Genomic DNA, 20,320 nt, shown 5'->3' on the forward strand with positions numbered 1-20,320 from the left:
ATTGTATTCTTCACCTGACATAATTAGGAACATAAAATCCAGACGTTTGAGATGGGCAGGGCATGCAGCACGTATGAGCGAATCCAGAAATACATATAGAGTGTTAGCTGGGAGGCCGGAGGGAAAAAGCCCTTTGGGGAGACCAAGACGTAGATGGGGAGATAATATTACAATGGATTTGAGGGAGGTGGGATATGATGGTAGGGACTGGATTAATCTTGCTCAGGATAGGGACCAATGGCGGGCTTATGTGAGGGCGGCAATGAACCTCCGGGTTCCTTAAAAGCCAGTAAGTATCAATTTCGACCAACAAATAAAAATTCCTTTCCCATAGTCGTAACTATCATGGGCCCATACTTGACTACAGAAAACGTCCGCGGACAATTTTTCGACAAGCTTCGTGGTTTTCACGAGTAACTGCAGGGCCAGTAGTGGCTTCGGGCTGACAGCTGAGCACCGACATGCCTCCTTATCGCCGCTCAATTGCGAGGAGGGGAGGCAGGCGCGGTTCCGGTGGCCACGAGTGTATGAACCTCGTGATCATTCGCACGGAAACTCGCCCGGCCGTTCCGCGAAGCGTCCGCAGTTGTCGGGACTCGCAGCTTGGATAAACAGCGCACGTAAGTAACCTGACAGAAACCAAGCCTAACTCTGTGCATGTGGGCGCATGTACAGTACTTCATTATAGGCATATTGCATGCAATAGTTCTTCTTCAGGCTTCTTCTTTTCGTAAGGAAATCTATCCCTATATTATATTACAGATCATTTTATTGCTGAACCTAACCTCACTTCGAGAATTCTTTAAACATGCTCCATAACATAAATACAGGGCTCTTATAAAAGACCTTTCCGGTTTCGAACACATGTTCTATGAATCTGAGATGCATGAAAATAGCACTAATGGAAAGAGGAACTCAAAAAGATTAGCTGTGGCAACATTGTTTTCTTAGTTGGTAACACTGCCTCATAATAACTCATGTAAACAAATTTCTGCATTGTTGAGGCGAAATGGCTGCTGTAGAGGACAGAAAAACTTGATTTTCGTGTGAACAAGTCGGTTATTAATGTGCAACGGCATTATCGAACAAATTTTGGTGTAGCTCAACCCAGTGGGCTTACAATCCGTAAATGGTACACTGATTTTAAGGTAAGATTCTTCGCAAGCGGTTGCGATTTTATCCGTACGGACTACAGTCGCTTTAAGCCCTAAAACCAGAGGACAAAGTGCTACGAAGATATTTCTGCATAAGTATGCAGACTTTAATTGAAAACGATGATGAATTTATTCGTTCCGTGGTGTTTTCTGAAGAAGACACTTTTTCCTGGTAAGGTGAACTGACATAATCTCAGAATCTGGGTGTCGGAAAATCCGCGTACCTACGTGGAACTTGACTATAGGCTTCATATGTGCCGTGTTACAACGGGGGACACATTGAACGTCTTTAAGCTAAGGAACTAAACTTTTTTGAGTTTCTCTTCCAATTGGTGCTATTTTCATGCATCTCAGATTCATAGAACGTAAATTACATGTGTTCGAAACCGGAAAGGTCTTTTCTAGGAGCCCTGTATTTCTCTACTATTTATTCAAGTAGGTTACATTCTTCATTGAATCTTCGATATCGCTACACACAATATAAGACATTTTGTTGCGTTTTTTAACTCATCGTATTAAACTGAGGGATGGATAAACCTCACAAATGTACACAAGGCACAAATTAAGTAGGCCTAAATGTATCACCTATCATTACACTACATTTACATAATTGAAAAATGTAACCCCAAAAAGCGTTAAGTTCATTTTTATGAAAGAATACGTTGTGTATTAACCGTCAATGTTTATGCTGTAATTTATTAAATTTTCTCTAAATTTCAGTTCAAAATAATTATCATCTTTGTTTAACGTCTCAGTAGTTTACCAGCAGAAAATTAATCGTTATTAACATCGTCCGGAGTTTAGAAAGTATCATTGAGTATATAGGCGTTTTCTTAGCGAACATCCCCCGTCTTTGTGATATAACTACTCGTAAAGTAAATTATTTACGTATTTGCTAGCGTATATAAAATAACATTAATGGCAGACAAAGTTTGCTCATAAATGTATGTGGAGTCAAATCTGCACATGAGCTTCAGAGCATAACTTGAAGTTCAGAAAACATATCTACAGGGACATATTTTCAAAACAATCCAATTAGGAGTCGTTGATGATTCCCAGTGCTCTATAAATCGAGCACAAAGTCCTGAGTGGCTTTGGATTTATATTATTTCAATCTGCAAAAATGGAGAGTATTTATGAATCTCCGATTCTGAAATACAAAATGGATTTATGAATAAATCTATGTTACTCTTTTGAGATTTGAAGGAGGAAAACCGAGTTGATACTGCCTCGCACATTGTAACAGCTGTTGTGTATTTTTAGTCATTCATGGCGTTGCCAACTCCAGTTTGCAGAAATACACTAAACGCTTATACTAGCATAAACCCACTAGATTTTTAGATGTATATATTACATAATATTTGAAATATAGTAAGAATAGGCTATAATTATTAAACACTTATCAAACCACAAACGAAGAGATCCTACATAATCATCGTCGTCGTCTTCTTCTTCTTCTTCTTCTTCTTCTTCTTCTTCTTCTTCTTCTTCTTCAGCCGTATTTGTGGAAGTTAAGGAACCTGCAGTTTCTGGGTTGTATGTTTCCATTGTTCCGATTTTTTTAACAATGTGTTCAGGCAAGTCATAATCATGGCAACATTTACCACACCATTTTAGTGCCGCCTTAACTGTCAAAATTGACAGTGATACCTTTGTTCCCATTACATTTATAATTTTGATTTTAATTATATTCATCTGGTTAAATAGCCTTTCTACTTCTGCATTTGACCAGGGAAGACAGAGCCACCGGCATGGCTCAGTCGGTTAAGACGCTTACCTGCCTGTCTGAAGTTGCGTTCGGGAGCGGGTTCGATCCCCATTTGGACTTATTGCCTGGTTGGGTTTTTTCCGAGATTTTCCCCAACCGTAATGTGAATATAAGGTAATCTATGGTGAATCCTCGGCCTCATCTCGCCAAATATCATTACGCTATCACCAATTTCATCGACGCTAAATAACCTAGTAGTTGATACAGCGTCGTTAAATAACCAACTAAAATAAATAAAAAACCAGGGAAGACAGAAAGTCGGAACTCAGCTAATTCTTTGAATGAGTTCATTTCTGAAGCATCTTTATACTAAAAAACTTCACACTAAAACCACTGTTAAAACATTGTGTGGTGCCTCCACGTGTTATGTATGATTGGGGGCTCCCTCTTCACTAAGACGAGAGTAATGCTAACAGAGTTGAGTTTAGTTATTTAAAGAAAAAACAAATTCCCAACGACCTGAGCGCGAGAAAAACTAGATTTCCCACTGCCCAACGTTTAATAATTTTTCCCGCATTGACAGGGAGAGAAAAATACTAGATTTAGTGGGAAAACCACCGTATTGCCAACACTGATCATCCAGGATAATGTCACTGCATTTACTTAACGTATGTCGAAAGTTTGGAAAATGATCAAGTTGGCACTGCTTTAACTGTTAAATAATAATATAAGGGAAGACTCCACTGAAAATAATGAAAATTTTTCCAAATTTTTTTTAGCTATTTCACTTATTCAGAATTTATATTTTCATACCCCAAATGGATTCAGCTCAATTCTGATTACAAATACTCGTATGTTTACACTTTTTAAATTAAGGCTGGAAGGAGGCGTGGAATTTAAAGAGCTGTCAAAATTGTTTTTCATCGAAGAATTCTTTTTTAAAATTTCTGATTACAAATCTAGTAACTTTTTGTTGGCTCCCTGAAGTTACTAGATGAATGTAGCGGAGGAGAATATTAATTTACGTAAATATTAATTTTATTTTCAAATCTATTTTCCTGTGTTCATTTTTGTTGATTCAACACCAACTTTCTTATGCCAAATATCAATCTGGATGAAATTTTTACTGCAAGTATTTATGAGGTAGCTGCATGTTTCTATGCATTTATTTTGTGAGAAATGCTGCTAGTTTATTTTCTTAATATTTTTCTTAATGCTGCTAGTTTATTTTATTAATATTTTTCTTAAGAAAAATATTAATAAAATAAACCAGAAGCATTTCTCACAAAATAAATGCATAGAAACATGCAGCTACCTCGTAAATACTTGCAGTAAAAATTTCATCCAGATTGATTAATATTTGGCATAAGAAAGTTGGTGTTGAATTAACAAAAATGAACACAGAAAAATAGATTTGAAAATAAAATGAATATTTATGTAAATTAATTTTCTCCTCCGCTACATTCATCCAGTAACTTCAGGGAGGCAACAAAAAGTTACTAGATTTGTAATCAGAAATTTAAAAAAAGAATTCTTCGATGAAAAACAATTTTGACAGCTCTTTAAATTCCACGCCCCCTTCCAGCCTTAATTTAAAAAGTGTAAACATACGAATAATTGTAATCAGAACTGAGCTGAATCCATTAGGGGGATGAAAATATAAATTCTGAATAAGTGAAATAGCTAAAAAAAATTTGGAAAAATTTTCATGATTTTCAGTGGAGTCTTCCCTTAAGGCAATCAAAATGTCGTGATGGGCCATTGAAAGGAAATAAACTTCCACTTCCTTTTTGGGAATCGAACCTATGTCCACTATATTTAGAACTTACATATTTCAGTTCATTAAACACGTTAAAACGATCTGTACGTTTTTACGAACACAGGGTATTTTGAATAGTCTATTCAGCGACAGATTTGGAATGAATATCGCGGAAGCTATTGCATTGCGTCATTCTTGCGCGATGATACGAAGAAACTCCACCGTCATTCTAATTTCGAGTCACAAACGAAGCCTCAAGGCAGCTTGTAAGTACTCGTATAACAACCTTCAAGTCGGGTGAATCGAGCTTCCAGGAAAGGAAGAGCGTGTGGCTTTGCCGCGCCACGTTTCCCATCGCACACCTCGCGTGAGACGGGCGGGATTAAAGCAGACTTGTGTTGTAATGTCTGATGACTCAGCCATATAAGTTATAATATAATATAATATAATATAATATAATATTATAATATAATATAATGTGTCTCAGTGAAACGTACAGCAGAGTTCGTATAGGCCAGTTTCTGTCACATGCATTTCCAATTCACTGCGGGCTAAAGCAAGGAGATGCACTATCACCTTTACTTTTTAACTTTGCTCTAGAATATGCCATTAGTAAAGTCCAGGATAACAGAGAGGGTTTGGAATTGAACGGGTTACATCAGCTACTTGTCTATGCGGATGACGTGAATATGTTAGGAGAAAATCCACAAACGATTAAGGAAAACACGGGAATTTTACTTGAAGTAAGTAAAGAGATAGGTTTGGAAGTAAATCCCGAAAAGACAAAGTATATGATTATGTCTCGTGACCAGAATATTGTACGAAATGGAAATATAAAAATTGGAAATTTATCTTTTGAAGAGGTGGAAAAGTTCAAATATCTTGGAGCAACAGTAACAAATATAAATGATACTCGGGAGGAAATTAAACACAGAATAAATATGGGAAATGCGTGTTATTATTCGGTTGAGAAGCTTTTATCATCCAGTCTACTGTCAAAAATGTGAAAGTTAGAATTTATAAAACAGTTATATTACCGGTTGTTCTGTATGGTTGTGAAACTTGGACTCCCACTTTGAGAGAGGTACATAGGTTAAGGGTGTTTGAGAATAAGGTGCTTAGGAAAATATTTGGGGCTAAAAGGGATGAACTTACAGGAGAATGGAGAAAGTTACACAACACGGAACTGAACGCATTGTATTCTTCACCTGACATAATTAGGAACATTAAATCCAGACGTTTGAGATGGGCAGGGCATGTAGTACGTATGGGAGAATCCAGAAATGCATATAGAGTGTTAGTTGGGCGGCCGGAGGGAAAAAGACCTTTAGGGAGGCCGGGACGTAGATGGGAAGATAATATTAAAATGGATTTGAAGGAGGTGGGATATGATAGAGAATGGATTAATCTTGCTCAGGATAGGTTCCAATAGCGGGCTTATGTGAGGGCGGCAATGAACCTCCGGGTTCCTTAAAAGCCAGTAAGTAATATAATATAATATAATATATAATATAATATAATATAATATATTCAGACTACGTCGATTATTCTAAGAACAACCTGATTCAACCTTTCATCCATTAGCGTCACGTTATAGACTCTAAACAGTTCTTACGACTTCAGAGATGTGAAATAGAGAACTACCACACCCTTTTGAGCAGACACTGGACATGCATAGTATCGAACTATCAGTAGATCAACTTGTTCAGACACGTGCTGTTATCTGAGCACACTTCCTGATAAAAATAAGTCCTTAGGATTTAAGTTATACTTTGCAACTGATTAGGATTACCATGAGAAGAAATTCTATAGGAGGACATGGAATCTAAAATAAGAGGACATTGCTGAAAAAAGGAAGACTTTTTAAAAATTGATATGAACGAAATTAAGTAAAAATAAAAACAATGGTTCACCTTAGTTTTCTCACTAGTTGCTGGATCAGTATTACATCTGTACCCTGCTTATCGGTGGAGCCCATTTTGTGCACAATAACTTGAAGAGACATGCCTTGAAATTATATTTCACCATGATGATACCTTTGACTGTCTCCGTTAGTATGCGATTTCGTTATTTTGTCCATTGAGCAGATATTAGGGAAAATACTCTCTCAGCACTTCCATTGTGACTTGGGATAAATAAATAGAATTGATTGTGTATATTAATACTGATTGTGTATATGTATTCAATCTCTCTTTTCTACTTAATTATGTTTATTATTATTTTTAAGTCCATATTTGTATTCCGGTATGTATTTTTTCTGTATGTGATTTGATCCTGGTTGAGTGGAAGAAAAGGCCTCATGGCCTTAACTCTGCCAGGGAAAATAAAACTATTATTATTATTATTATTATTATTATTATTATTATTATTATTATTATTATTATTATATTTTTAAGAGTTCTGAGAAAGTTTCAGTGCTCGCAGAACTATTGGAATTGAAGAATTTGCATCATTGTTTATCTAAACTAAAATCTTTGTCCAAATTAACTTGATTGGCATATCTTTGTACATTGAAGAATAAAATTTATAAAAATAGCTAAGAATCATAAATAGTGACATTTTTAAAGTGTAAGAATTCAATGCATGTCAATAGGTCATCATATTTTATGTTGTTTCGTGTGCTCCAGCTTCAACCATTGAAACCAGTTAAATTCTTTCATAGGTTTCCACTGTTTATTTAGATATTCTATGCATAATGTCGCACATTATTCAATATTCATATTAATTCTAGTTGAAATGCGAAATGCCGGACATTTCACTTTTTTTTTAAATGCCTGCCTTACTTACTGGCTTTTAAGGAACCCGGAGGTTCATTGCCGCCCTCACATAAGCCCGCCATCGGTCCCTATCCTGAGCAAGATTAATCAAGTCTCTATCATCGTATCCCACCGCCCTCAAATCCATTTTAATATTATCCTCCCACCTACGTCTAGGCCTCCCCAAAGGTCTTTTAACCCTCCAGCCTCCCAGCTAACACACTATATGCATTTCTGGATTCGCCCATACGTGCTACATGCCCTGCCCATCTCAAACGTCTGGATTTAATGTTCCTAATTATGTCAGGTGAAGAATACAATGCGTGCCGGACAGGATAAAATGATTAAGAAAGAGGACATGTCCTCCTTTTGCCGGACGGATGGTAACCCTAAACTGATTGCGTCGTCATTAGGTTCGTTCCAACAAGCGGTTCATGGATCAGTTCATGTACGGTTCCTGTACCATCTTATGCGCATGCGCTAGTTGAGCATCTGGTATGGGATTGAAACTGGACTGGACGCTGTTGGAACGCTTTCGCGGATCGTTATGTACTAAATCCAGAGATGCTATAACTGTGATCATCTTTGCTAAGAACGGGATGCTTAATTATTATCGTTTCGCAGCTAATTCTAATTGCAGAAAATAGAACTTCGATCATTTTCTATAAAAAGATGACAAAAAATATGGAAGGCAAGAATTCCGCTAATTCATTATCGTGTACTGGGGGACTCTCATCTAAAAATAGTTCTTTTTTTAAAATTATTAATGTATGTACGTTATTTATTATACTTTTAATCAAAGCTGCATGTTGAAATTGTAATTAACTATTTAAATACCCAAATAATTTCCATTCCCTTTCTTTTTGGCGAAAATTTAAATTAAATCTCCAGTTTTATTATTCGTCTGCACTGTCACTTTTCATCTTTAACCTCACTGATGTGAACAGTCGATCATGTCTTTCTTCAGTATCCAGGAGACGTTGGTGAGCTTATGCGCATGCGCGTCTCGCGTACTCTTCCGTACACGCCTCAATCCGCGGACTATTTCTGACCGTTCCGAACCCGTGTCAAAAGCTTGTTGGAACGCCCGACTGCAGTACATGTTTCCGGTTCAGGACTGGTTCGGATTGTGTTGGAACGCTTTTTCTGTACTGCGCATGCTCACGATGGTTACGGACGGTTCCTGACTGTTGCTGGAACGAACCTATTGATACCTGGTGGGATGAACACGTTTGATTTTTAAACACAAAGCTATTATTATCATACGTCCCAGAAAAAAGCGGCCGCCGGATTCCAGTTCCGATGCCGGATTGAATCCTTTCACCGATGTGGCTTTGTGGATAAAGCGTCAGCACGTAGAGCTGAAAACCCGGGTTCGAGTCCCGGTGCCGGAGAGAATTTTTCTTCGCTCCACTTTTCGTTCATCATATGTTAATGCAGAATTCCTGCACGGAAATATACGTACTTCGGTACATCACAATAATATCTGTGCGTGCTAGGAGCCAACGGGAAAGAAATGAGGCATGCAAATCCACAGAAATCAAATGTATTTCATTTTTATGCAATTGCAAGGAAAATAGAGGCAAAGCTCCAAAAACCGATCAGAGGGCAAAGCAGCGATACTTTATATAGCCTGTGTTATGTAAATCGATAAAGCATATATTCGGAGTAGCAGGTAAATCATATTTGAACAAAATTACCAACGTGTTATTACATGGAAGCACATTAACCGCAGGTACATTGATTATGTATATCATTGACCCATATGAAGCAGATAATATCGTACCGCCCATTGCCTTCCTGATAAAGGGGAGCTATTCGAGGCAGGGAACTTCTATAGGGGTTGTGCATAAATATTCTCTCACTGTATGGTACCCTATTTATAAGGAAGATGAGCGGAATTTACCCCCTTCAACTGCAAAAATAGCATAGCCTCCCTGCTCATGCACTGCTTATCTCGGCTAGATGTAATAATTCCCCCTCAAATGTATTTTTTTTAGAAACGGATTTGTTTGCAGAAGTTGAAATAAATGTGTATTACAAAGGTGATATTTCCTCATGTAGTTTACATCTTCGCAACAGTTCATTCCTAAATATTTTAAGCTTAAAAAATATGATATAAGATGTAGGGTGTAGAGACCACAAGTATAGCACAGGGACATCATTTTATTTTTACTAACATTTTTAATATTAACTTGCCAATATCTCTGGATCAACGCCGTTTGCTTCCCCCTTCCACGACTGGAGTTCGATGATACTGGCGTAATATACAAACAAATCACTACACTAGGTATAGGAGGGAAGAAAAGTAGTTCATCCACTTATGTAAACTAGGAAATATTGCGCTTTTGAGTTTGATAATTTTCATTAGGTTTTTGTTTAATCAAAATACAGTACAGTATTAACAATGAGTGTTTTTACTCACGAACTGAGCTGTCCATGTTGACGTATTCATTATGCAGTGTATATTATACTGTCTACAGCACATTAGCGTACAATATAGAGAATGAAGTTAAATTGAAAAATAATCATAATATGGATATTTAAACTGATTTTTTAAAATGGTGGCCTTTCATTTCGATACAGGCTTCAGTTCTAATATGCATATTATCGCACTATAGACTATTGCACTTAATCTCAATTACCAGTTTCGTTCTTCGTACTAGTAACTCATGTTGAAATAATTCTGTATCTACTCCATAAAAGAGTACCTTACGTACTGTAAATTCAATCTTCACTTCTGCCCGATCCGAAAAGATAAAATTACTCAGACATGCTATCTACTGTCCGTCCAAGTGGTTATGTCGTAGGGTCGTAGAAAGGGAGGAAATCACATGACAGTTAATTACTTAACTTATTATTTAATTTATTTTAAACAGTTATATAATATTACACTAGACGTCCAATTCCTAACAGAAATTAATGTTCTCAGAAAAGAGCTAAGACAGCCCAGCCACTAGCTGGCAAATAAAATCTGGTGGGGGAAACCGGGATACGACGTAGGCAAATGGACGACAGTACCTGTGCGAAAATGATTCAATATTGAAAGCTCTTTAGTCACTGGAAAACGCGAACATATTTTTGGAACGTACTGTTTACTATGACCATAAGACTACTATGACTGCATATGCGTTCTTGGATCTGTGTGGAGGACGGTTGAACTTCATTAGTAGAAGGGGTGGGAGTGAAGTACATTAAAAAACTCAGGTAAAATAAAAATTGAAGTAAAAATAAAATGATGTCCCTGTATAATATACCTGCATTTGTGCCCTAACTGTAACCTGCAGAATTTTTTCAGCATTTTTCCTCATGTAAGCGACTTTTTTAATGCAGAATTATATTGAACTTTGAAAATAAAACAACAAATGACTCAGAAGGCTATAACGGAGATGATGATGATGATGATGATGATGGTGATAAGAAATTAAACGCAAAAATAATAAACATAAAATACTATATAGGACAAAATAAATGACTTTTGTAATAAAACATGTAGGTTGTACAATGTAGCTATTCTTTCCAAGAAACAATATCACACTGAGAGGCAGGAAAGAAAAAAAAAAAAAAACAAGTGAAGATAAAATATTGGCGGAATAAAAGCATTGAATTTGATATCAGGGCATGGTTGCTATGAAACACAGACAAAAAAAGGAAGATTGCTGGATTTCTTACAACCACGTAGACCTTCTCAGCGCTGGCTAGCCCCACTTCAATAACCGATAGAAAACATTTCCTTACTTCACCTCAATACCAGACACGTAAGTTTTACGCACAACTGTTGCAAATTGGGCCCGTTCGTGTCTACTTATCGTGTTGTGCAACTGATTCCCACTTCCCTTAGTAATTTACGTGCACACGTGATTCGGTACTTGTTTCTTACACGTGAGGTAAAACTATAATCTTTCTAAAAAACACACTTAATCAATATAGTCTTACAATTTAAAGCATTGTAGTGCCAACCACAGGAACAATAACTTTTACAACTCTTTCTTTACTACAGCTTCATGTTACCTAAAATGCAATCTTCAGACACCAAATTGTACATATTATTGGATAATTTATGCCTACAGTAGCGTGCAAATTAATCCGAACACGACATATTTTTACATTTTCTGTCATTGTTGGCCTCACAGCTGCTCATACCGCTTTAATTGACATCTGTAGTACGTGTAATTCCATTGTTGAAGGTCTGTCATTATTTTTTTTTTATAATATGTGACATTTTGCCTGTCGTTTTGTACTTATAAGCATTCCAGTTGTGTTGAAGACTTAATACTGCAATCCTGTGTACATTCTGTCTTCTTCACAAATGGATACAACTCCACGAAAACGGTCTAAAATTATAACATTAGCGAGCATTCTTCTATGACACAGAGGTAAATTGCTGCAGAATGTCACATCGGTTTGGCTACTGTTAATTCGATCATAAAACGATACAGGGAGACTGGATCCATCACACCCCAGAAAAAAGGAAACTGTGGCCGGAAAAGGAAGACTTCACCTGCAGATGATCGTTTAATTGTCAGGAAAAGTAAATTAAATCCTAGACTAACTGCTGTCGACTTAACCCGCGAGTTAATGGCTACCACTGGGGCGAATATTAACGTCACAACAGTGCGGCGTAGGCTTTTGGAAGCCGGACGAAGGGCTCGTAAGCCTATTAAGAAGCAACCGCTAACCCCTGTTATGTGCAAAAAACGCTTAATGTGGGCAAAATTACATCAACACTGGACAGTGAATGACTGGAAGAATGTACTTTTTTCCAATGAGTCTCATTTCAAGGTCCACGGCCACCGTGTTTCTTACGTACGGAAAGGATCCGAAAAAGTAACAGCAGCTCATCTCCAACAAGCACCCAAAATCCCCCTAAAGTAATGTTTTGGGGTTGTTTCACACATGAAGGACCTGGAGCATTAATACCTATCAAGGGAATGATGAATTCTGACAAATATATTCACTTATTGGAAACCAGAATCGTACCCCAGCTGCAAAAATCATTTCCGGATGGCAGAGGTGTGTTCCAACAAGACCTGGTACCATGCCATACTTCTCGAAAAACTACAGAATTCTTCAACAAGAAGAATATTCAGGTACTCCCCTGGCCAGGCAACTCACCCGACATCAACCCCATTGAGAACTTGTGGTCAATTTACAAAAGAAGAATGCAAAAAATGGATTGTTCTACAAAGGAGAAGATGATTTCTGCCCTCATTGGTGTATGGTTTCGCGATGAAGAAATGAATATTTGTGGGAAATTAGTGGAATCCATGCCAAATCGTCTCAGAGCTGTTATTAGGAACAAGGGAGGCCACATAGATTACTGAGGTATGTCTTAGATCCTTTTTTTTTTATCCCGTTTGAGTGTTTTTGCATAAGTAATTACGTTGTTCGGATTAATTTGCACGCTACTGTAGTTATAGTACATTTCAAATACTTGGTGCTCGCGGTGTACAATAAATAATAACATGAGCTGCTGTCAGGAAATCGAAAAGAGGGTAGCAATGGCAAAGGAAGTTTTCAATAAGAAAAGTGGCATCTTCTGAGGAACTCTGGGAAGAGAACTAAGAGACTAGTGAAGTGCTTTGTATGGAGTGTGGCAATGTATGGGGCAGAAATATGGAAATCGAAGTGGAGAGAAGCGACTAGAGGCACTTGAAATGTGGATATGGAGAAGAATGGAGAGTGTGAAATGGATAGAATAAGAAATTAAGCTGTCTTGGAAAGAGTGGGTGAAGAAAGAATGATGTTCCATCTGATCAGGAAGAGAAAAAGGAATTGGTTGGGTCACTGTTTAAGAAGAAACTGTCTCCTGAAGGATGCATTGGAAAGAATGGTGAATGGGAGAAGAAGATATCAGATGACAGACGACGTTAAGATACATAGAACGTATGCGGAAACTAAGAGGAAGGTGGGAGAGAGCGAAGATTGGATAATGCTGGGTTTGCAATGAAATATCTGCCCTTGAGCAGAAAATTATGAAACATGAATGAATGATACATTTGTAACCTATTGTGAAAGATCTCATAAGAACAATTAATATGATTACCTCTCTTCACCATATACTTAGGCTTGGCTTTAAGTTTTTGAAGGCTGAACCCGGGAAGCACGCTTTGACCCTATTGTGCGCCTTATATACAGGATGAACGTTATTAATTTCAGACGGTTATTCATTGAGATATTTCAAACAAAAAATTTAATACAATTTTGCTCGTTCTTGCTTCCTTTTCGAGATAAAAATTGTTCTATATGAAACATTTCATGGCGTGTTTTAGGAAAGCTAATCATTTAATTCCGAATATGCTCAGTAAATTTAAGGAATCAGTGTATTATGATAACTAAGGTTCGAATAAAGTAGCTGTATCAGGATAGGCATCCTTGGTCCGTGCGTTTTGTTTACAAACATTGACGTATGTCTCCCAGCCGACAGTAGTGGCGACATATATTCAGTTCCTATCGGCTGTACCGTCCATTCACTGATGTTTTAGTTAGGGGTGGGAAGCGCTGTTCCAAGCAGGTAGGGTTTTAGCTAGTGAAAGGAGGTAGTGTTTACTTAGTGTGAAGCAAGTCAGGGCCCTTTCCTATACAGCTATACATCGTATCCTGATACAGTTACTTTATCCGAACCTTAATGATAACATATGACTGAAAGAATTACAATTTGTCCTTCACATGTGCAGAAATTTGATCCGAACAAATGTAACATTTTAATATTCTTTCTCAGACCATAGAATTATTGAGTTATATGAATAAACTTGAGCATCTACTTCATTTCACAAGAATAAAACAAATAAGAATGTTCTTAGATGACCTTGCTTTTGATTTTATTGGGTTATTTTAAGACGCTTTTTCAACATCTAGGTTATTTAGCGTCTGAATGAAATGAAGGTGATAATGCCGGTGAAATGAGTCCGGGGTCCACCACCGAAAGTTACCCAGCATTTGATCGTATTGGGTTGAGGAAAAACCCCGGAAAAAAACTCAACCAGGTAACTTGCCCCGACCGGGATTCGAACCCGGGCCACCTGGTTTCGCGGCCAGACGCGCTGACCGTTACTCCACAGGTGTGGACTAGATGACCTTGCCCGCCACAAGTGTCACTATGGACTTTTAAATGAAAAATCCCAGACCTGACCGGGACTCGAACCCGAGCCGCTTGCGTGACAGGCCGAAGGTCTGACCATTCAGCCACCGCAGATGTGCTTACACGTAATTTTGTTATATTGTCATAGATGGTTTCTTTGATTGGAAATATAGTAATATAATGTGCGCTTTATTTTACCTTTTATAGTAGTTGTAGTTTTGCGGTATTATTTGGATTGTTTGCTGTTCAGGTCGCTTTCGATTATTTGGTCCAGGGCGCATGCATTCATTGTTGAGAATCAGTCGACAGTTTATACCTACAGGTATTATTTGCAACACAAATTCAAGAAATATTTATCTTCATTACATTCAAATAAATTGCCCTTGACCAAAGGCTTTTCAAGCACCTTCGATGAATTGCTTAAACTACTGTGTTAGTGTAAAACTGACCTATGTGTAACGACTTCTCCCAAATTACCCATAAAACATAACATGAATGACAATATATTACGAGAGATTTGTCATAGATAACTTTTGTTCCCTGGCACTTCCTATGAGCTTGTATTTAGTTTCTTTACACTTTAAAAACGTATAAAATTTTCATTACTTACACGGCTCTTCATAGGACACAAAAATCCTCATTCCATATCGCAATAAACACTGATAATAATTACGAGTATTGGTAATAAAATTTTTAACAAAATCATCCTTCCAATATACACAAAATGAGTTGCATTTTCTTTATCTCAAGATGAGATTGCTGTTTCAATGTGTATGAAAAGTTCTAACATAGCAAACACATACATTGTATACATTATGTTACTAATAGCGCGCAACAAAGAAATAAATAGCTGCTGTTTGAATATAACAGTGCCTACTAGATAATCTTAGGCGCATGTCTGGGGTTCATGCCCATTTGGCGAAACTCTTCGTAACAGCAGACTTCACAAGATCAGGTCTGTAATCGCAACATGCCTTAAGTCCAATTGGCTACACTACCTATGAAGAAGTCCATGGAATAGCGGATACCGGAAGTCATCGGCGTATTGATATTATAACATTTAAACCTGGAGAGACAAAATGTTATATTCTGGATCCGATCATCAGATTCGAGACGCATCAGAATCAACCCGAGGAGGCTAATCTAGAGAAAAGGACAATTTATGAACAAACTATCCCTTATTACAAAACATCCTAATATAAACTCAGGGATATGAAAGTCATCGGATTAATGGTGGGCGCTAGAGGGACCATATCAAAACAATTTATGTCATTCTGTCATAAATTTGGAGTCCCAACAACAACAATTAAGGAAATTTCTATGATAGTCTTGAAGGTTTCTTTGCAGATTTTACGGCTACAGTTGTAATTCAATTCAAATTACAGTTGAATTTTCTCATTCCATTTTATCTGTATTTTTTATTTTACTGCAAATTTTCATTATGTGAAATATTATCTACTGTAAATTTTAATTTATTGTAAAAAAATTTTTTGTAAGACATTTTTAATGTTATCTTAAATGTTACTGTTTAACATTCTTTGTCTTTGGTAACCTCACCAAGTTGAGGTAAAATCAAAACAGATGACAATGGAAATGATAGCGTTATGATTCAGAAACTTCGCTTTCTTAAGAATCTAGTAAGCAGTGACTAGTGTTAGGATCAGGTAAAAGCTGGTTCACAATAAACCGGGAACGAGAACCAGAATGAAAACGAGAAGCAGAGGACGTGAATATGAAAATTTTTGATTCACAATAAACCGAGAACGTAGATGACTATGCATATCGATATGCATGTCAATAACGATATGTAAAGTCGATATTACGCATTCTGATGTTATTTGTGTATAATTGACCGATGGCGTTCTCTCATGAGTACAAGGCAGCCAACATAAACACAGGTTAACCAACTTCGAAATTTCAACTGAAACATTTCATTACGTACGGTACTATAAATATGCCCATGCATCTTAATTATCACAACATATTTTAAGTCTACCATAACGTAAAATAATTAGAGAAGAAACATTTGTAATAGAACAAAAATGAACACAACAGTAGTTCTTGAATTGAAGCATGAATATGTAGTGTGTAATACAACCAATACAGTAATAAAATATGATTCACTTACGATCGGTGTTCAAAGATGCAGCTATTGAAAGCCACGTATTCTCCTTCATTTTATCATCTTTATACGAGGTGCGCCGCTTATCGTAAACGTGAGGATTTTCCTCAACACTCAGTATTAGAATCTCATCAAATAAAACTTGCTCATGATGCACAGCACAGAACAAAATAATGCATAGGTTATATCACGGTCTTCTTGCTACAAAATATACGACGACAAAATAGCTTTTAGATAGCAATATAATGAATCTAGTGGGCTGTGATCGGAAACGTGAATGCCAAAGTTGAAACTTGGCCAACTCTCAGTTTCCGATCTCGGGCTCCGGCAAGCTTTTCGTTAATTGTGAATGCTCACATTTAAATGTAGACATTTTAACAATTTTACCGTTTTCGTTTTCGTTCCGAGTCTCGTTTCCGGTTTATTGTGAACCAGCCTTAACAGTCTATTCACGCGAAACTGCAATGTTAGCATGATCAACATTAGCCTACCCGTATTTCGTTTATAAACAGACAAAAACAATGCTATTGCAAGCGCTGCTTCAAGTGAATACGCTCTCGGAACGAACATAACATCTTTATTTATAGCTTTGAAGGATATTAGTTTAAAATTAACTTAAAGCCTTTAAAAGATATTTATTACTAATGTACATAATATTAAACCTAATATGGAGATTGAAGATAAAATTATTACAACTGGAATGATTTTATTATTATGAAATTGAACATTTCATTTTGGCTCAATATATAGAATTATAAAGCTTGCATAACAAATTCGTAAATAATAGTATAATGTTATTAACGATATAGAATCTTCCTTTTATATGTAAGTATATGATAATATAATTATGCTTCTCGTTATAACGATTTTCTGTAGTCTTTTTTTTCTCTCTCTCCGAGGAATTAAATATTTCTGAACATCCAGCTGCTCATAAAGCAACAGCTGCATTTGTATAGTACTTATAACTTCTGATTGCTTCGCTCTTGTTGTCCAGATAACTATTTCTCTCCCAGTCTGTCTTTTTCTGTCTTGACTTCTCGGGTAGGCTAATTAACTCTTAACCTAACGAGACGATGGATGTAAGGTCTCGAGGTTCATATTCACCCATGCAATATAACATGCGCTATTGTCAATGTTCCAGACCACGTGCATCGTCAAGTCTTGAACGTCAACAGTATATTCTATATTATTTTTCATTATCATAAATCATGCTTCGTCCTGTTTGCAGTAAAAGTGCAGATTCCGAGACGATACACTTATGTCATTTTTTGCTCTAAAGTAAATATGCAAAGGAAAAAAAAAAGAGCATTAAAAATACAAACTTCTCTACTAGAGGTACAATTTTTTCTGGTCCAGGGAAAATACTGATCATAAATTTTTTGGCTTAAAAAAAGCCGTGCACACCTGTGGAGTTACGGCCGCAAAACCAGGTAGCCCGGGTTCGATTCGGGTCGGGGCAAGTTACCTGGTTGAGGTTTTTCCTCACCCAATAAGAGCAAATGCTAGGAACTTTCGGTGCTGGACCCCGGACTCATTTCACCAGCATTATCATCTTCATCTCATTCAGGCGCTGTTGATGAAGCGTCGTAAAATAACCTACTAAAAAGAATAACAAAAAATTCCGCCTTTCATTTGCTGTTTTTTCCCCTTCTTTTTTGGTTCAAGGGAAAGTACAGTCTGTTTTCCTGATCTTTTTTCTTGTTTCCATAGTTACTTTAGAGCAAAAAATGTGTCTGGCCTCGGACTCTGCACTTTAACCCTGTTTTCCATCATTAAGTTTTGTATTTATTTAATTCATATATATATGTATGTATATATATATATATATATATATATATATATATATATATATATATATATATATATATATATGAGTAGCTTAATATCAAAGGCGGACATCTGACCTTCAGATGAAATTTAGATAATGTGCATTCTTATACATTTTCTCATGCTTTTTTCAGTTATGGCGAAACTATATACAAACTCTAACACTACATTTATAAAAATACATTGTTTTAAAATACTACAAAGAACGCTGTGAAACAAAAAAGTGCCTCTAGATCAAAACTATGGAGACGACAGATGTCCGTCTTTGATATTAAACTACTCATATATATATATATATATATATATATATATATAAAACAATTATAATTATATTTTCTATCCTGTCTGCCTATCTCACACTATCTCATCTTATATCTGTCTGTATCTTTAATTTAAAAATCACATTAAAATTGGGAACTTCTCACATGTGATATTGTAAGTTCCGATATGGAATCTATAAGTCTTTGAGGGCCGTATTCATAGACATTTTTAGCGCGGGTTTCCGGTGAATGATCAGCGTTTTTCGTATTCATAAACCAGTGTTAGCTATAGGATATGATTTGAATTCTGTACTAGTAACCAGTGGATAGCCGGAGCTAGCTTAGTACGCTCGTAGCGCGTGCTGCGAAATGTGTATGAATAGCACCCTGAATGTTTCTAGACAAGATGGAATTTTAAATTTTTTTTAAGACGAAAAGTTATTTAATTATTCCTACCGACGCGATGTACTATAATAATTTTGTTATGCGGATCGGTAACACAACTATATACAACTGCAATGGCACGAGTTCGATATCCGATATATGCGAGGAATGTTAAATTCCAATTCGGTTATATGCGCGTATAGCCTTTTATGAAATGAACTTCGGAAAATTCTTCCACTACTATATGTAAAAGCAACCGGAGTACGGCATGCAACATTGAAACACAGTCAGAATATATTGGATTGAACAAATTATACTTTTAAACTGCAATCTATTAATTAGCCCTTCTAGGTTCCCTAAGGTTAAAGGCATATCGGGACGAGCCTTAAAAGAAATGGACCACGCACCTATCACCCACCAGTATTACTTACATTTCGTATTTCCAAATTCTGGCGCTTAAGGCTAGACCACAATAAACCGGGAACGAGAACGGAAGCAGAGGATGTGAACGTGAACAGTTTTGATTCACAAAAACCGAGAACGGAAACGGCCATGCATATCGATAAGCATGTCAAAACGATATGTGAAGTCGATATTACTCATTCTGATGTTTTTGTATATAATTGGCCAAAGACGTTCTCTCACGAGTAAAATCAATTCACGTGGTAGTCTGGTCACATCTATACTAATAATAAATCTGTAGCCGAAATGTTTCTGGTAATTTTAGATTTTCCAAAAATAATTGGTCCTAACATATATAATTAACCACCCTGAAACCGAAAATCGCTTTTTTTAAATTTTTGTAAGTCTGTCTGGATGTTTGTTACCTTTTCACGCGATAATGGCTGAACCGATTTATATGAAAATTGGAATATAAATTAAGTTCGCTGTAACTTAGATTTTAGGCTATATGACATTCAAAATACGTTATTTAAAAGGGAGGCTATAAGGGGGCCTGAATTAAATAAATCGAAATATCTCGCTTACTATTGATTTTTGTGAAATATGTTACATAACAAAAGTTTATTTAAAAATGATTTCCGATAAGTTTTATTCTTTGAAAAGTTTTGATAGGACTGATATTTAATGAGATAAATGAGATTTAAAATTAAAATACAATGCCATCTAAGGCGGTGTAATGAAATGAAAACAAATGACTACGTCTATAAGGGGCCTTGGACAACAACAATCGAAAGCTATGAAACATAGCCTACAGAGAATGTTTCTGTGTTTGTATGAAGTAATATCGGAAGCTAAATTAACCGAATT

At 36.5% G+C, this 20,320-nt stretch overlaps 1 protein-coding gene across 2 annotated transcripts in view; it reads left to right on the forward strand.

The window, feature by feature from the left end:
• Nucleotides 1-464: 464 nt before the first annotated feature.
• The window catches only part of LOC138695048 (angiotensin-converting enzyme-like protein Ace3), a 66,309-nt gene continuing 46,453 nt past the window's right edge, over nucleotides 465-20,320 (forward strand). The window contains exon 1 of one of the 2 annotated variants that reach the window (XM_069819383.1): nucleotides 465-620. The gene's annotated coding sequence lies outside the window, so the exon portion shown is untranslated. Of the gene's footprint in view, nucleotides 621-1,034; nucleotides 1,149-20,320 lie in introns of those variants that run through there. The other variant, XM_069819384.1, reaches the window with a different exon arrangement.

The sequence above is a fragment of the Periplaneta americana genome, chromosome 2 (genome assembly GCF_040183065.1).
Source record: "Periplaneta americana isolate PAMFEO1 chromosome 2, P.americana_PAMFEO1_priV1, whole genome shotgun sequence".
Classification (NCBI taxonomy): domain Eukaryota; kingdom Metazoa; phylum Arthropoda; class Insecta; order Blattodea; family Blattidae; genus Periplaneta; species Periplaneta americana.